This window comes from Phyllostomus discolor, chromosome 11 (assembly GCF_004126475.2).
Source record: "Phyllostomus discolor isolate MPI-MPIP mPhyDis1 chromosome 11, mPhyDis1.pri.v3, whole genome shotgun sequence".
Lineage (NCBI taxonomy): Eukaryota > Metazoa > Chordata > Mammalia > Chiroptera > Phyllostomidae > Phyllostomus > Phyllostomus discolor.
The window spans coordinates 28,043,694-28,060,750 of NC_040913.2; the positions used below are offsets into that span (position 1 = coordinate 28,043,694).

The window sequence follows — 17,057 nt, forward strand, 5'->3', positions numbered from 1 at the left end:
TTCAGCAGTTGATGTGTTACACTCTGTGAAGTCCTCTGTGCAATCTGTGGGATAAATTAGATGGATATGCGTATGGATGAACTCTTTTGCCCTTGGTGTGCTATCTCCATAAACTTAGTAAAAGACTGTGTGATAGAGTTGGTGGGTTATAGTTAGGACCCCACAACATAATTTGACACTAGCTCATATAGGCTACATATAGGACCTAGTTTAACTTCACTCTACCTAGAGACCAGCAAAGCTGAGAGGTACAGACATGGCTGAGAGCAAGGAAGAAGAACAAAAGCTATCAGCGTCGGCCATGTCATAAGAATGAACACTGATCTCAGGACATGCTGTGCAGACCACCTCAGCATATTTAGCCACTTGAGAAACCAATGGGTAGCCTTTGTAGACTACCTGCAGATTCTACCAGTGTTTGCCCCTTAGGTATTTGCATTTGCTGCCTGAGTTCCTCCTGCTTTTCTATCCCTCTTATCCTTTCCAGACTGGGACTTGCAAAAGCAGCCAGCCTGTGCCTCTTTGGCTGCGTGAGTTCAATACACCAGCCTAGACACCTGCAGCTGGCCCCCACTGCCTTGCATGTACTCAGGGCTAGCTCTTCCAGCTGGTACCCTTGCAGGACAAAAGCCAGAGATCCCACAGCTGTGTGTGGGTCTGGGTATAGTTTTGTCTCTTGCTACTAGCCTCTATCATGTCCTCACCAACACCTAGCCCCTGCAGCTTTGTTCTGATAGTGTTGAAATGCCCACACTACTTAAAGCCATGTGTAGATTCAGTGCAATCCCTACAAATTGCAAATAACATTTTAAAAAAGAAATAAAAAGTATCCTAAAATTCATATGAAACCACAGAAGACCCTGAAAAACAAATGCAATCTTGAGGAAGACATATGCTATAGGAATCAATCACACCTCCCAATTTCAAACTATATTATAAAAATATAGTAAAAAAAATAGTAGGGAACTGGCATATAAAAATAAAAAAGACACATAGACCAAGAGAACAGAATTGAGCCCAGAGATAAACACACATATACAGTCGACTAATATTTGACAAAGGAGCCAAGAATGCCTATTGGGGAAAAGATATTCTTTTTAATAAGTGGTGCTGGAAAAGCTGTATATCCACATACAGAAGAGTAAAATTGAAAACCTATCTACCCTTTACAACTCACAAAAAATAACTTGAAAGAGATTGAGCTAGTAAGTGTTTTGGCTGAAACTGTACAACTCCTAGAAGAAAATATAGGGGAAAAAGTTCCTTCACGTGGGTCTTGGCATTGATGTTTTAGAGATGCATAGGGTCTATATCAAACTAAAGAGCTTCTTCAAGGTAAAGAACAAACAAAATGAAAAGGAAATTCATGGAATGTGAGAAAATATTTGCAAACAATATATCTGATAAGGGCTTAATATCCAAAATATATAAGGAACTCATACAGCTCAATAGCTAAAGAACAAACAATTCAATGAAAATACAGGTAAAAGAACTAAACAGACATTTTGCTAAAGAAGACATACAAATGGCCAAAAGGACAGGAAAAGCTGTGCAACATCACCAAATCTCAATAAAATGCACATTAAATCAACAATGGTATATCGTCTCAGAGCTTTTAGAATGGCTATTATCGAAAAGACAATAAATAAGAAATAATAACAAGGCTATGAAGAAAGTGGAAGGCTTGTGCACTATTGCTGAGAATATAAATTGGTATAGCCACTGTGGAAAACAGTATGAAGGTTTCTTAAATAATTAAAATAGTGCTATCATGTGACACAACAATCCTCCTTGTGAGTTGCATTTTTAAAAAGTGAAATCACAGTATCAAAGAGATATCTGCAGTCCCATGTTTATTGCAGAAATTGTCACAATAGTATTGGCATGGAAACAACCTAAGTGTTCATTAATGAATGAATGGATGAAGAAAATACAGTACATATTTATATAGAAGAAATATTATTTGGCTACAAAAAGAAAGAAAATCTGCCATTTGTGATAACATGAATGGACCTTGAGGACATTATGTTAAGGTGAATAAGTCAAAGAAAGATAAATCCAATATGGTCACTAGTTATAAACTTTCAGTTATAACATGAATAAGTTTCAGAGATCTCATGTACAGCATGGTAACTATAGTTCATAACACTGTTTCATATATTGAAAGTTTCTACAAAAAAAGAGCTTTAGTGTTCTTAACAACAACAACATAGTAGTTATGTGAAGTGAAGTGTGTATTCACTAACTTGACTGTGGTAAACATGTCACAATATATATATTTATCAAATTATCGCACTAAGGAGTACCTTAGTCTTACATAATTTACAGGTCGATTACATTGTAATAAAGATAAAAAAAACTAGTCATGGGTGAAGAGGATTAGAATATTTTTTATTGAGGTTATAAAATGAATAAAGTTCCTATCTTCAAATACTATAAACTACATGGAGAATAAATTTAAATTGAAATATTTAGAAGTATGCTGAGGCTCTTACTAAGTTGAAAGTTTAGGACAATATTTATGTATTTTAAGCAGTTTAAATGTCACATATCTGCCTCAAAATATTAATGATATCTGATCCATAAGACAAAATTAAAATAAATGTAAATTTGATTTAAAAAAACTTTTCAAGTGGCATTGTAAATTTGTTTTAATTGTGTAAAATAGAGATTAGAGCAGACTGATAAGCTTAAAATCAAAATAGTTTTATTCAAAATTAACATTATTTGCCTTGTTTCTTGTGCCTATATCAAAATTTGAGTAAGATGATTGACATAATAAACTCTGTAATTATCTTTATGTATGGGTACAGAATATAATTGTTTACTTGTATTGTTTTAATATTATGGATTGCTTTGGGAATTACCTATATACAACCATTTTAGAGTATATATTTTTGCCCAATGGAAAAATATATTTTGAAATGCAGGGTTTATGATGTTCAAAAGTAACCAACTATACTATGAATGAGGAAAACAAAAAACTTTCATTACTTTTGCTCCTGCAAAAGTATGTTAGATTATCATATTAACTAGAATCCAGAGTATCAAACTGAGGGCATAACAGTCATTGTTTGGCTGCAAACTTTTCTAGACTCAGTGGGAAAGCTCAATTGATGTCTGTTCATAACAGCAATAATTCCTGTAAAGTTAGTCATTAGCACAGTTAACAACTAATTTGATGGAGTGTTAACTCTCCTTGGCTTTGCTCAAGCTGTTAGCAAACTGGTTATTAACTGCTGGTTACTCCATTGTATGCTCATATTCCTTTTGTTACATATTAATTGACGGTAGAGATTTGGGTTTATCTCTGGGCTCTCTATTCTCTTCCACTTCTCTGTGTGCCTGTTCTTATTCCAGTACCAGACTGTTTTGGTTGCAGTGGCCTTGTAGTATAGTTTGATATGGGGTATAGTGATACCTCCTACCTTGTTCTATTTCCCCAAGATTGCTGAGGCTATTTGAGGTTTTTCATGGTTCCACATAAATTTTTGAATATTTGTTCTAGATCTGTGAAATATGCCTTTGGTATTTTAATAGGAATTGCATTGAATCTATAGATTGTTTTAGGTAGTACAAACATTGTCATTATGCTAATTCTTCTAATCCATGAAAACAGTATATGCTTCCATTTATTTGTAATTTCCTTATTTTTTTCTTCAGTCTTCTATAGTTTTCCAAGTACAGGTCTTTTACCTCCTTGGTTAAATTTATTCTTAGGTACTTTAGTTTTTCTTGTTGCTATAATAAATGGGATTTTTGTCCTAGTTTCTCTTTTTGCTTTTTCATTGTTTGTGTATAAAAATGCCATTTATTTCTGAATATTGACTATGTATCCTGCTGTTTTGCAAAATTCACTTATTAAGTTGAGTAGTCTTTTGGTGAAGTCTATAGGACACTATAGTGGGAGACACTATCATGTCTTCAGCAAATATTGACAATTACTCCCTCCTTTCCAATGTGGATGCCTTTTATTTCTTTATCTTCTCTGATTGCCATGGCTAGAACTTCCAGTGCTATGTTGAATAAGAGTGGTGAAAGCAGTGGTGAGTGGTGAAAGACACCCTTGTCTTATTCCTGATCTTAAGGGGAAGATTTTTGTCCATTAAGTACAATGTTGGCGGAAGGTTTCTTGTATACTGAGTTTATTATGTTGAGGTATGCTCCCTCTATTCCCACTTTACTGAGTGTTTGTATCATAAATAGGTTCTGTACTTTATCAAATGCTTTTTCAGCATCTATTGATATGGTCATGTGATTTTTGTTCTTCATTTTGTTTATGTAGTGTATTGCATTTATTAATTTGCAAATATTGTACCTTCCTTGTATCCCTGGGATGAATCCCACTTGATCATGGTGTATGATCTTTTTAATGTATTTCTGAATCTGGGTTGCAGGTATTTTTCTGAGGATTTTAGCATCTATGTTCATCAGAGATATTGACCTGTAGTTTTGTTTCTCTGTTGTGTCTTTACCTGGTTGTAGAATTAGGAGGATACTGGCATCATAAAAAGAATTTGGGAGTCTCACTTCTTCTTGAATTTTTTTGGAATAGCTTGAGAAGGATAAGAGTTAGTTCTTCCTTAAATGTTTGATATAATTCACCTGTGAAGACATCTGTTCCAGGGCTTTCATGTTCCTGGAGGTTTTTTCATTACTACTTTAATTTCACTACTTGCTATTGGTACATTCAGGCTTTCTGCTTTTTGTGATTCAGTTTTGGCATTTTCTTGATTCAGATTGTAGGTATCTAGAAATTTGTCCATTTAGCCCAGGTCATCCAATTTCTTGGCATAGAGTTTCTCATAGTACCGGTAATTTATTAACAACCCTTTGCATTTCTGTGGTATGGGTTATAACTTCTCCTCTTTTGTTTCTGATTGTATTTATTTGGGTCCTCTCTCTTTTTATCTTGATAAGTCTGGTTAAAGGTTTTCAATTTTGTGTATCTTTTCAAAGAACCAGCTTCTGGTGTTAGAAATCCTTTGAATTGTTCTTTCGGTATCCATGTCATTTAATTCTGCCCTGATCTTGATTATTTCCCTCCTACTACTCTTTCTGGGCAAGATAACCTTTTCAATAAATGGTGTTGGGAGAACTGGACTGGTACATGCAAAAAAGGGAAACTGAACCATCAACTTATACCATATAGCAGAATAAACTCAAAATGATAAAAGGCTTAAGTATAAGTTGTGACACCATAAACGTGCTAGAAGAGAACATAGAAAAATATCAGACAACTCACATAGCGATATTTTTGCTGATTTATCTCCTAGGGCAAAGGAAATAAAGGAAAAAATAACAAATGGGACTACATCAAATTAAAAAAAAAAACTTCTGAGTGGCTAAAGAAACCATCTTGAAAATGAAAAGGAAACCAACTGTATGGGAGAACATATTTAGCAATTATACATTACACAATGGTTTGATCTCCAAAATATATAAAGAACTCATATGATTCAATGCCAGGAAGACAAACAATCCAATTAAAAAATAGGCAAAAGATCTGAATTGACACTTCTACAAGGAGGACATATGGATTGCTTATAAACATATAAAAAGATGTTAAACATCACTAGCCATCGGAGAGATGCAAATTAAAACCACAATAAGATATCACCTCACACCTGTCAGGATGGCTATTGTTAATAAATCAACAAACAAGTGCTGGCGAGGATGTAGTGAAAAGGGAACCCTAGTACACTGTTGGTAGGAATGCAGACTGATGCAGCCACTGTGGAAAACAGAATTTCCTCAAGAAACTAAAAACAGAACTATCTTTTGACCCAGAGACTCCACTACTGAGAATATACACCAAGAATCCGAGTCACTAATTTGAAAGAACTTATGCACCCCTATGTTCATAGTGGCACTATTTTCCATAGCCAAGTGCTAAAAGCAGCCTAAGTGCCCACCAGTAAATGAGTGGATCAAGAAGCTGTGGTACATCACACAATGGAATACTGTGCAGCAGAAAGAAGGAACTTCTACCCTTTGTGACAGCATGGATGTAACTGGAGAATATTATGCTAAGTGAAATAAACCAGTTGGTGAAAGACAAATACCATATGATCTCACTTCTAAGTGGAATCTAAGCAACAAAACAAAGTAATGAGCAAAATAGAACCACAGGCATGGAAAAAAACTAAAAGTGACCAGAGGGGAGGGTGGAGGTGGATAATGTTGGAGAGAAGTGAAAGAGACTAAAAACAGAACTTGTATTAATGACCCATGGACATGGACAACAGTGTGGGAATTGACTGTGGGAATGGGTTTGGTGGGATGGGTGGAGGAGGCAAAATGGGGAGAAATTGGGACAACTGTAATAGAATAACAGTAAAAACATTTAATTAAAAAAACTGTTGGTTACAATTGATTTCTTGGGATCCTATTTAAGAGAAATTTGACTTCAATTCTATACCCACAGAGGCTACTTTTGATTCAGTAAACGAGTAAATCTCTTTTCTTAAGTTTCACCTTGACACGATATTGTCCTTCTACTGTTTCAGCTTGTTACATAGAAGCAATGGGTTGTTTTGAAAGAAGCAGACATGTCTCAGCACTTGATTATTGTAGACAGGGAGCCACTGCCAGGATAGAACATGGGAAAGACAGAATGGTTTCACATAAGCAAAGGTGTCAGACAAGGGTACTATCTATGTCTATTTGTTTAATCTGTATGCAGAACATGTTGTACAAAAAACTGGGCTAGACTCAGAGGAAGGAAGAGTGAAAATTGGAATAGCAATTATCAGTAGTTTCAGATATGCAGATGATACCATTTTACTGACAAGAAATAGTAATGATATGAAGTAATTTCTCATGAAAATGAAAAAAAAAATGTGCCAAAGCATGACTGCAGTTGAATATCAAGAAGACAAAGTCACGACTACAGAAAAAGTACATAACTTTAACACATACAATGAAGACATTGAAATTGTTGAAAATTCTGTTTACCTTGGTTCATTCATTAATTCAAATGGAGACTCTGGCCAAGAAATCAAGAGAGAAAGATGGCTGAGAGTTAGAACTGCAGTAACAAAAGTATTAGGGAAGATCACCAAGAGTGAAAATGTGTTATTAAAGAAGGCTAAGATCATTCACACCCTCATAGTCTCAGTTGTTATGCACTGACCCAAAAGTTGAACAGTGAAGGAGGCTGATAGGGGAAAAAAAAATGATTCGTTTGAAATATGGCACTGGAGGTAAGCTCTACCGAGACCCTATATATGAATAGTATTTAAACCATTGGACTGTAGTAATCATTAGACCCCGTCTGCAAATGTCTTTTTTTCAACTTCATGCACTTCAGAATTCTAATTTCTCACCATTGTATTTTGGAGTCGATTTTGTGTTTGTGTTGAATCATCAATTGTCAACCTGACTTTCCCTCTTTAAACAGTAACCTGTACTTTTCTGAAGCTACTTTTAAGATTTGCTTTTTGTTTAATTTATCAGTTCACTACAATGTTTCTACATATGGATTACTTTCTTATTTATCTTTCTTGATGTATGCAAAGCTAAAATCTGTGGGTTACCTTTAATCAATGCATTCTTGATCATAATCTCTGCAAATAGGGTTTCTAGTCTATTTCCATCTCTCATTTTGGATTTTCAATTACATATAAGACTATCTCTTTGTATTGTATATATTTATGTCTTTATTATTCCTCAACTTTCTGTTACTTTGTAATTCATGCTAGGTATTTTCTTATGACCTATATTCATATTTAGGTCTGTATATTCAATTTATGTAAGTTCTTTTCGTTGTACTGATATTTCTTTACATTGTCTTATTTGCTCATGTGCCTAGCTATGTTTGTGTCCAGATGTTATAGTTGAAAAAGTGTTTTAGTAATATTTTGGAGACAAGAATATCTTCCTCCAGGGAAAATGTGTTTCTTTCTTCCAAGGAGATGACACAATCACTCTACTGTCATCTTAAACCAATATCAGGAATTCATATGATTTAAAATTTTACTCCAGTTTTGTATCATCTTGAGTTATTCTTTTTCATAGCCTCTACTTATTGTGTCTCAGCCTATTGTGAATGAGTTCATTACATCATTCTCTGTTAATGGCAAGATTTACAAGTAAATCTTTCTCCCTTTCTCCTTGGAAGGATATCAAAAGCTGTACTCCACTTACTGACTTTGATCCACCATCTCCAGAATTACCAGAAGTACATATTTTAAGGAGAAAAGCAAGCTATATTACCAAGTTCACCCCTGATTTTGCTCCCTTCCAGCACCTCTGTCTGGTAAGTCTTTGATAGTGTCTTTACTCTCCAGCACCTGGAACAGGACTTCTGCTGCTGTTGAGCAGGCATCCTCTGAAACAAGCTTGTTCCAAAGGACTCATTCACGGTGATCAAAGAGAGAGCTGTCTCTACGAGTTTTCAGTGAGATCTCTGTTCATATAATTATGTTATCAGAAAGTTAATCTAACTTGTGTATAACAGTGAAATGTGCCAAAGCATTTTCCTAAATGTGAAGGTTAGTTGTAAATATTATGTATATAATGACAGATATATATTTGTTTTCACTTTTTCTTTGGTACTATCCTGCTAATTTGATTGGGAATTAACACAATTTCTTTCTTGTCTCCAGTTCTTCAAAACTATCATTTTCCTTCACGCTCCCTGATACTGCAGCACACATGACCCTTTGACAATGATCACAAATTGATGTCGTGTCTTGGGGGAATACCCTTAGTGAGCAACTGAATAGAATAAAAATTGTGAAAAAGGTATTAAAGATTGCAGCTAGTGATGCCTAGGTAGATGTTAGAATGTATATGTAACTAGAATAAGAAAGCAAGCAAATAAATGACATTCAGATGGGAATGTCATTCTTTATACATCTAAATGTATAAAGAATTATACTATGAATTTCACCCTAACATGTGTGTCTCTATTTGAGTAATGTTCCACTCACTATTTTTGGTTTACACAAATACCTTAGTCTTCAGATAAACTCAGCCACTAAAATGCAGAAGCCACGCCTTTTAAACTGTGATGCTGTGATGGGAGAAATATGAATCACTAATTACAGAAGCACACTCCTGGCATGTAGAATGTCATAGCACCATGCTATCCTGTCTTCTTGGTCCTTTTGAGTCAAAATTATGTTCCATGATCATAATTTAAGGGCAGCATACAAATGCATGGTTTTAAATCTGGCATACCTATTTAATTGTATTAATGTTTATATTACTGTTATTCCTATTCTTTCAGAGAGGAAAGCTGTATAACTTCCTTTCCTTTTTTGCCTGAGGCAAAGTGCTAGTATTTGATTTATCGTCTGTACTTGTCTTTCTTCTAACAATGTGAGGTTTTTCTCAAACAAGTGCAATGCTGAGTGTGACCCCACAGGGAAATAGTTTTCTTTTAAGGACCGTGTACAAAGTACTTAATAAGTCATGTCATTTTATGATTTACTATATATTATATTTTCAGTAACTGCAGTTAACTTTCTTGGTCTCTAGGTGCCAACATTTTAATAAAAACAAGACGTTTTCAACAAAATGTCAGAAACAAAGTGATCAAAGTGTTGTGGGAGCAGTTTGGCAACAGCCTGAGCTTTGAATTTCCCATTCACTTTCCCAAACATTCACTTAAAAAGCATTTATTGAAGCTGAACTGCCTTTATCAGCCTGATCAGAGTTCCATAAAGAGCATGCATGATTCAACTGCCTTCCCAAGCTTTAAAAAATATAACTTTGATATATGTCTCACAAGTGCAGTACAATAGTTTTCATGCTCACGTTTGTTAAGATTTAGTGCAGCCATTAAAGAACAGAAGGGCTCTTTGGTGGCAATCCTCAGACATACCAAATATCCCAAAGCAAAACCTTCTACAAATCAGAGATTAAGGTACTGACAAAAATTTCCACTTGATTGCAGTTTTCCCCTTTAAACCTTATATCAGGAGTGACTATCTTTTCGATCAAATCTCTCAGGGAGGTGAATAGATAGGTTTTTCCTCTTGGAAGAAAATATCAACTGAAAGATAAAAAGTGACATTTTATGTGCCTGTCCAGGAGTCAGTCGATTGATTTTAAAAAACGGTGTGTGAGCCTGACCTATACATGAAGTTTGTGGCATGTCTCTTGTCAAGTATTGATCTCGTACAACTTTACTGTTTGCCGACTGCAATGTAGCTAATAATCTCTTTTTATTTAGTGTGTGGCTTTGAATTCTTATCATGGCTTTACTGATTTCTCTGGGACCTATTAGATCTGGCTTTTGCTGTGCAAATGGCTATGGAAATTAAGCTTGCTGAAGCACTTTTCCTGGGCAAACATGCTTTGTTTTCCATCAGTTCATGTGTCAGGTGGTTTGCATGCAGATAGGGAACGTTTAGAAGCAGTGGGTGCCATCAATCTTCATGACTTTGCTATACACACCATTTCACCTCTATCTGTTTTAGTGTAGATTGTAAAGGATGGCTGAGCAATCAAGCTATTCCCCTTGACTGACATCAGGTATTTCTATTTAACTTACCTTAGCAATTTGGGGTCAGTGCTGGGCGCATAGGAAAATTGGACTCTGGTGGTATGGTCAAATGTCTTTCACATTTTGACATATTTGCCAAACTCTATTCACTTTCAAAATTCTATTTTTTTAATTTTATCTGAAAACTAGAAGCAAAAATAAATTCCATTTGTAATTTGTATCACCTACTCATTTTATTGTCCAAAATTTTGTGAATGGTTAGTACAATAACTGTTTCTCTTTCCTGCATGATTTCATTGAGTTATCTGTCCTGGAACAAAGAAGTGAGAAGAAGTTACAAAGAGTGAGTCATATTTATGATGGGTGTTATGCTTAACTTGTTTGTATTCTGATGTGAGTCATAGTAAGTAAACTTCAGTATTTTCAAGGAAGTAGTTGATATATTGAGGAAATTATCAATATGCATAACATTTTTGTGTGTGTGTTATATACATGTGTGTTTTTGTATATATGTATACACATAGAGAAGTGCTAGCCTGTCATTTCAAGGTTAGTGAATTGATCAATAGTGTTTAGAATTATATACTACCATTCAGTATATTTGTTTATTACTCTTAATTCATAGCTCAAAAAATTCAACAATCTTAAAATACGTTGGCTATATCTTAGACTCAGATTTGGTTTTTATTAAAATGATTTTGGTACCAAAACGCATCTTAAAGCAACTTCCTTGGATAGGAGAGTAAGAAAGAAGTGTATTTACATTTTAATTTGGAAATCACAGCTACTAATCATTTGCATTTGCTAACATCAGAACCATATTATATATTATACACATGAATGGGAATAATGAAGGATGAATGTAAAATTGTAATAGTTGTACATATATTTATTCTAATCACTACTGAAAGAGAAAGATTCAAACTCTTCCCAAATTAATGCAGAATTCTTTAGTACTCCATATGTCCTAGGCTTTGGTTTATAAGTAAATATATGTTGAATATTTCACAAAAAACTCTCAGTCTTAATTTTGACTTGTGGCAAAGTTAGAATTGTGAATAATGGTATGTGACTCTGTGTTTGTAGACTCATTAATGCAAATATATAATTCATAATGCTCACTTACTGAAAATAAGTTACCAGTTAACATCTTTTTGATAATATACTTTAAATAATATATTGCATTTACATACATTAATGCCTGAATTGAAAATGATAGTTCTTGGTGTTAAAAATTTACAAACTTTCGGGATATATGTAACTATTTCTTATTATAGCATGTAATATTATAAATTGGCCCTATTTTTCTGTATAGTTTGATTCTTTTTTCATCAACTTTTTATTTTTATTTTTATCTTTATTGTATTTTTGCATTACCATTTAGTCCCCTTTTACACCCTCCCCCAGCAATCACCACACTGTTGTCCATGTCCATGAGTATCTTTTCCTTTTTGCTCAATCCTTCTATCCCCTATTCTCCCCCCTCAACCCCTAGCTTTTATGTTACTCTCCATCTACAAGTCTGTCCCCATTTTCCTTGTTAGTTCAGTTTGTTCGTTAGATTCCACATATGAGTGAAATCATTTGGTATCTCTCTTTCTCTGTCTGGCTTATCTCACTTACCATAATGTTCTTCAGGTCCATCCATACTGTTGCAAAGGGTATAACTTTCTTCTTTTCATAGCTGAGTAGTATTCCATTGTATAGCTGTCCAATAATTATTTTACCCACTCATCTACTGATGGACACTTGGGCTGCTTCCCCATTTTGGCAGTTATAAAATAACAATGCAATGAACATAGAGGTGGTTATGTTCTTTCAAATTAGTGTTTTGGATCCCTTTGGATATAATCCCAGAAATGGGGCAGCTGGGTTGAATGGAAGTTCTATTTTTAATTTTTTGAGGTATTTCTATACTGCTTTCCACAGTGGCTGCACCACTCTGTATTCCCATTACCAGTGTGAGAAAGTTCTCCTTTCTACATATCCCTACCAGCACTTATGTTCATTGATTTATTGATGATAGCCATTCTGACAGATGTGTGATGATATCTTATTTTGGTTTTAATGTACATTTCTCTGATAGTGACAATGGAAATCTTCTCATATGTCTATTGGCCATCTGTATATCCTCTTTGGAAAAGTGTCTATTTAGGTTCTTTTTCCTTTTTTTTTGTAATTTTTGGGGGTGTTGAGTTTTGTAACTTCTTTATAAATTTTGTATAGTAACCCCTTATCAGATGTATCAGTGAATATGTTCTCCAATTCTGTGGGCTGTCTCTTTATTTTGTTGATGATTTCCTTCGCCGTGCAAAAACTGTTTAGTTTGATTTATTTTTTTCTATAGTTTATTTTTATTTTTTTCTATTGTTTCCCTTGCCTGGGGAGATATAGCTGATAAAATATTGTCATGAGCAGTGTTTGAGATTTTGCTGCCTATGTTTTCTTCTACAGTTTTTATGGTTTTGGGTCTAACATTTAAGTTTTTGATGCATTTTGAATTTATTCTTGTGTGTGGTGTAAGAAGGTGGTCTAGTGTCATTTTTTTGCATATATTTGCTGAATTTCCTCAACACCATATATTAAATAAACTATTTTTTGCACATAGTATGTGCTTGCTTTCTCCATTAAATATTAATTGACTATAAAGGTATGGGTTTATTTCTGGGCTCACTACTCTGTTCCATTGATCTATGCATCTGTTTTTATGCCAATACCATGATGTTTTAGTTACTATGTCCTTATAATATAGCTTCATATTTGGTGGTGTGATTCCTGTAACTTTGTTCTTCTTCCTGAGGATCACTATTGCTATGCAGGGCCTTTTGTGCTTTCATATGAATTTTTTTAAATGTTGCTCTAGTTCTGTCATTCTTAATGGATTCAAATTAATAAATATTTACTGTGAGTAGTTCAATGTTTAAATACAGGGTCCAGCACATATAATGCCCCTTTTTATTACAAAAATATTTTATTACCAAATCATAAGCATACAATTCTGTAACAAAACAATATCATACTCAAGTGTACCATTTGACATTTAGGTGAAATGTTCAAATTAAAATGATAAATTATTACACCCATACATATTATTACCCTACCAACTACCCTCAAGCTGGTCTTACTTCTGCTGGACCCTGTATATACTTTGTCAATATATTTTTATATTTGTTCTACTTCAGTTGTTCCAATTTTCCCCCCACTACTCTCCCCTGCCCCACTCACCCCTGCTCCCAATGTTAATCTCCACCCTGTTGTCCTTGTTCATGGGTCATTTACAGTTATTCTTTAACTAGACTCTTCCTTTACCTTGCTTTATTAGTAATTGTAAATTCTAAATTATGTCTATTTTTCTCCTTTCTTTCCTCTGAGGATTGCTTTTCTCCTCACCTCACACTGAGTTTAACCATGTGTTACCCCCAGGGAGCCTTCATGTCCTTATACAACCTCTACATAGTTGATTATTCTTGGCATGGGCAGCAGGTATAAGCTGAACAGTTACTCTCTGGAACTTTGCCAGGAGGTAAAACATAGAATAAACTCATTTTTGTGAGAATTAACTTTTACTACATTCAAAGTATTTATGGAATCTGGCATATTGTAAGTGCTCAATAAATTCCAGTTGTTAGTAGTAGTAGTAATAGAAGTAGTAGTAGATTTAGAGAGGAGGACAGCCAAAATCTTGGTTTTAGACATCAAATACCAGCCTTGTAAGCAACATGCAATTTTTTTCTCATATCCTGCAGTGGAAAAACAGAAAAAACTGAGGACTGAGCATAGGATTTAACTGTCAAAATAGTTGGACTCCAAAGAAAGTTAAATTAAAAAAGAAAAAAAAATGTTGGTGTGCTTCATAAAGTTCAGGGCCCTGTGTGGAAAATAATGGAAACTTAACAGATGTGATAGTTTTACTGCGTTTGATTCTCTAGAAAGCCTTGTATATCCAGGTTCCTCTGAACCTGCTTCAGAAATGGGACACTCATTCACATTATGCTGTAGCAGACATTTATTACTGGAGATGTTACAGTTTTGTTCACTGCAAGATAGCATAACCCCATTCAGGCTCTGTGCCCATCTCCCATTAGGACTATTACTAGAGTTAAGTTACAATACTCCCTGCTGAAGACATGCTGGGCATTATCAGAAAAGGGACTTAAATACAAAGGCTCTGTGAGACTGAGCTAGTATGTTCCACCAGAAAACAGGACAGTGTGTGAAGGGCTGAATTTAGAAGTTCTTTTATCCAGGAAGAATTTAGAGACTTGAGAACATTGGATTTAACACAGGATTTAACAACTTTGAAAGACCCTCAGAACATGGTGCAGGCTTGCTACTAGGATAACTTACAGAAACATTGAAAATGCAGTGGACTAGTCTAAGTAACATTGAAATGTCAGAATTGCCATCACTTACAGTGAAAAAAATATTAAAACACCAAGAAAGTGGGTTTGCTGCTGTGGTTACTTTATGTAACTGGCTAAAAGTTATAAGATGATTATATCACAAGAGAAGATCCAGATAATAAATCATTTATCATGTCTATTAGGAATATGTTAGTGAGAGGGGCACCAGCATCACCAAAAGTTTGATGATATCTCTCCATGTAGGTTACTACTGACTATATTAAAAGTCATTAGGGAGGTAGGCTTACAGATAAAAATTAGGATGATAGTGCCCTCATTGGTGTAGCTCAGTGGATTGAGTGTGGGTCTATGAACCAAAAGGTCACCTATTCAATTCCCAGTCAGGACACATGCCTGGGTTGGGGGCCAGGTCCCCAGTAGAGTACATGTGAGAGGCAACCACACATTGACATTTCTCTCCCACTCTTTCTCCTTCCTTTCCCCTCTCTAAAAATAAATAAATAAAAAAATTAAAAGTTAGGATGATATGACTCTGAAACAACGGTTCTTATCTACTGACAAGTGAAGTGGATGCAATTGCTGTGAGGTCTGGTAAGGTCAAGAGGACAACTGAGAGAGTCTAACTTGAAGATAGTATAAGAAATAGCATCTGTAGTTATAGAAAATGACATCCCTTGAAAAAATAAGTGGGCACCTGTAAGGATCTTACTCATTTTTTAACATTCAGTGAAAGACAAATTAGATGACGGAGGCTCAAAGATGTCACTCCAACAAAAGTCAGCATCTCTTTCCTAGTTTGGGGGACTGAGTCTTTTTGTGGATGAAGATTCTTTGAGTTGAGACTTTGGATCTCTGGAGAAAGAATCCTGCAACACCAGTTTAAGTGTATAATGCAAATAGCTATATATAAAAAGGGAAATATCCATATATTTTGGTGACTCTTGGACTCAGGACCAAACTTCTTTAATAACTAAAATTATGGGGAACCATAATGCCACCCTTATGAAATTGGGCACATATGGAGTACATGTAATAAATGCCATCACGCCCAAGTTGAACTCCGACTATCTCCATTTTCTGTAACCTGCTTATTTATCATTTCCCTGACCCATAAATTCATAATCAGGGTAGGCATAATTGGTAGTAGACCTATGGCATAAGAGCTATCATCATGGCAGTGGGAACTTGGGAGAAGCCTGCATAATTTCCTCCCTGAGCCTAACCAAAAGAATACATTTAAAAACAAGACAAACAAAAGTACTATTTTTTTCTAAGGAGATTATTGATTATATTGCTCCTTCTAAGGATATGTAAAGAATACAAGATTTATATTTTTGGTCATATCTTCATCTCATCCTCCAAACAGATTTTGAAGAATGACAGTAGATTACCAAAATTATAGGCAGTAGAATCCCTGACTGCAGCCTCCATGCCAGATATGGTGCTAGAGAAGATTAACACAGCCTTGGTTACATAATATGTGGCCATTCATTGTTTGGATGTATTTTTTTCCTTATCATAAGAGAGGATCACAAACAGTTCATGTTCAAATGAAATGAGCAACCCTATGTATTGCACATTAACACAAAGAGTATACTAACTCTTTTGGCCTCTGTATTAATCTAGTCGAAAAAATGTCTGCACTGCCTGGCCATTTCTTAGAATATTACATTGACTCTTTCTATTGTTGACAGCCTGTTTATCAGACCAGATGAGAAAAAATGGACTTCCAAGTTGGAGTCCACACAAGCCTCAGAAGATAGGAGACAAACCCTATATAGATTTACCTACAAAATGAATAGAAAATTATGAGACCAGTGGTCAGGGGTAGGCTGAGACATCCCACCAATGGAAAAATTAGCTGATTTGAACCTCTCAGTAAGAGGTAACTTGATGTCTGGTAGGTTTCTTCAGGTCCTGGAGGTGCCATGCTCCACAACCAGGAATAAGGTCCCATGCCACATACTGGGTGATATGAAAAGGCTCTAGCTTTGTATGTAGTCCAGAATAGGAAAGGACGCTGCCTCAGGCACAGGCAACAAAGAAAGCAATTCCCATGCTTGAGCCCTAAACTCCAGCACACTCTGTGGTATACAAAATATAAGTGATAGGAAAGGACCCTGTTAATGGTCAGCTCTGATAGAGAAAACAAGTCTGGGAGGGCTGCTTGGCAGAAAATCTTCAGCTGTCATCTCTTTGATGGGTCCCTCATCTTCATAGAGCTGCAATACTTCCCC

At 35.2% G+C, this 17,057-nt stretch overlaps 1 long non-coding RNA gene across 1 annotated transcript in view; it reads left to right on the top strand.

Moving 5' to 3' along the window:
* LOC118497338 overlaps positions 1-16,667 on the top strand; it is a 41,011-nt gene extending 24,344 nt beyond the window's left edge. The window contains exons 2-3 of the long non-coding RNA XR_004899864.1: positions 8,123-8,260; positions 16,515-16,667. This is a non-coding gene — a long non-coding RNA (uncharacterized LOC118497338). The remainder of the gene's footprint in view (positions 1-8,122; positions 8,261-16,514) is intronic.
* The last annotated feature ends 390 nt before the right edge of the window (positions 16,668-17,057 follow it).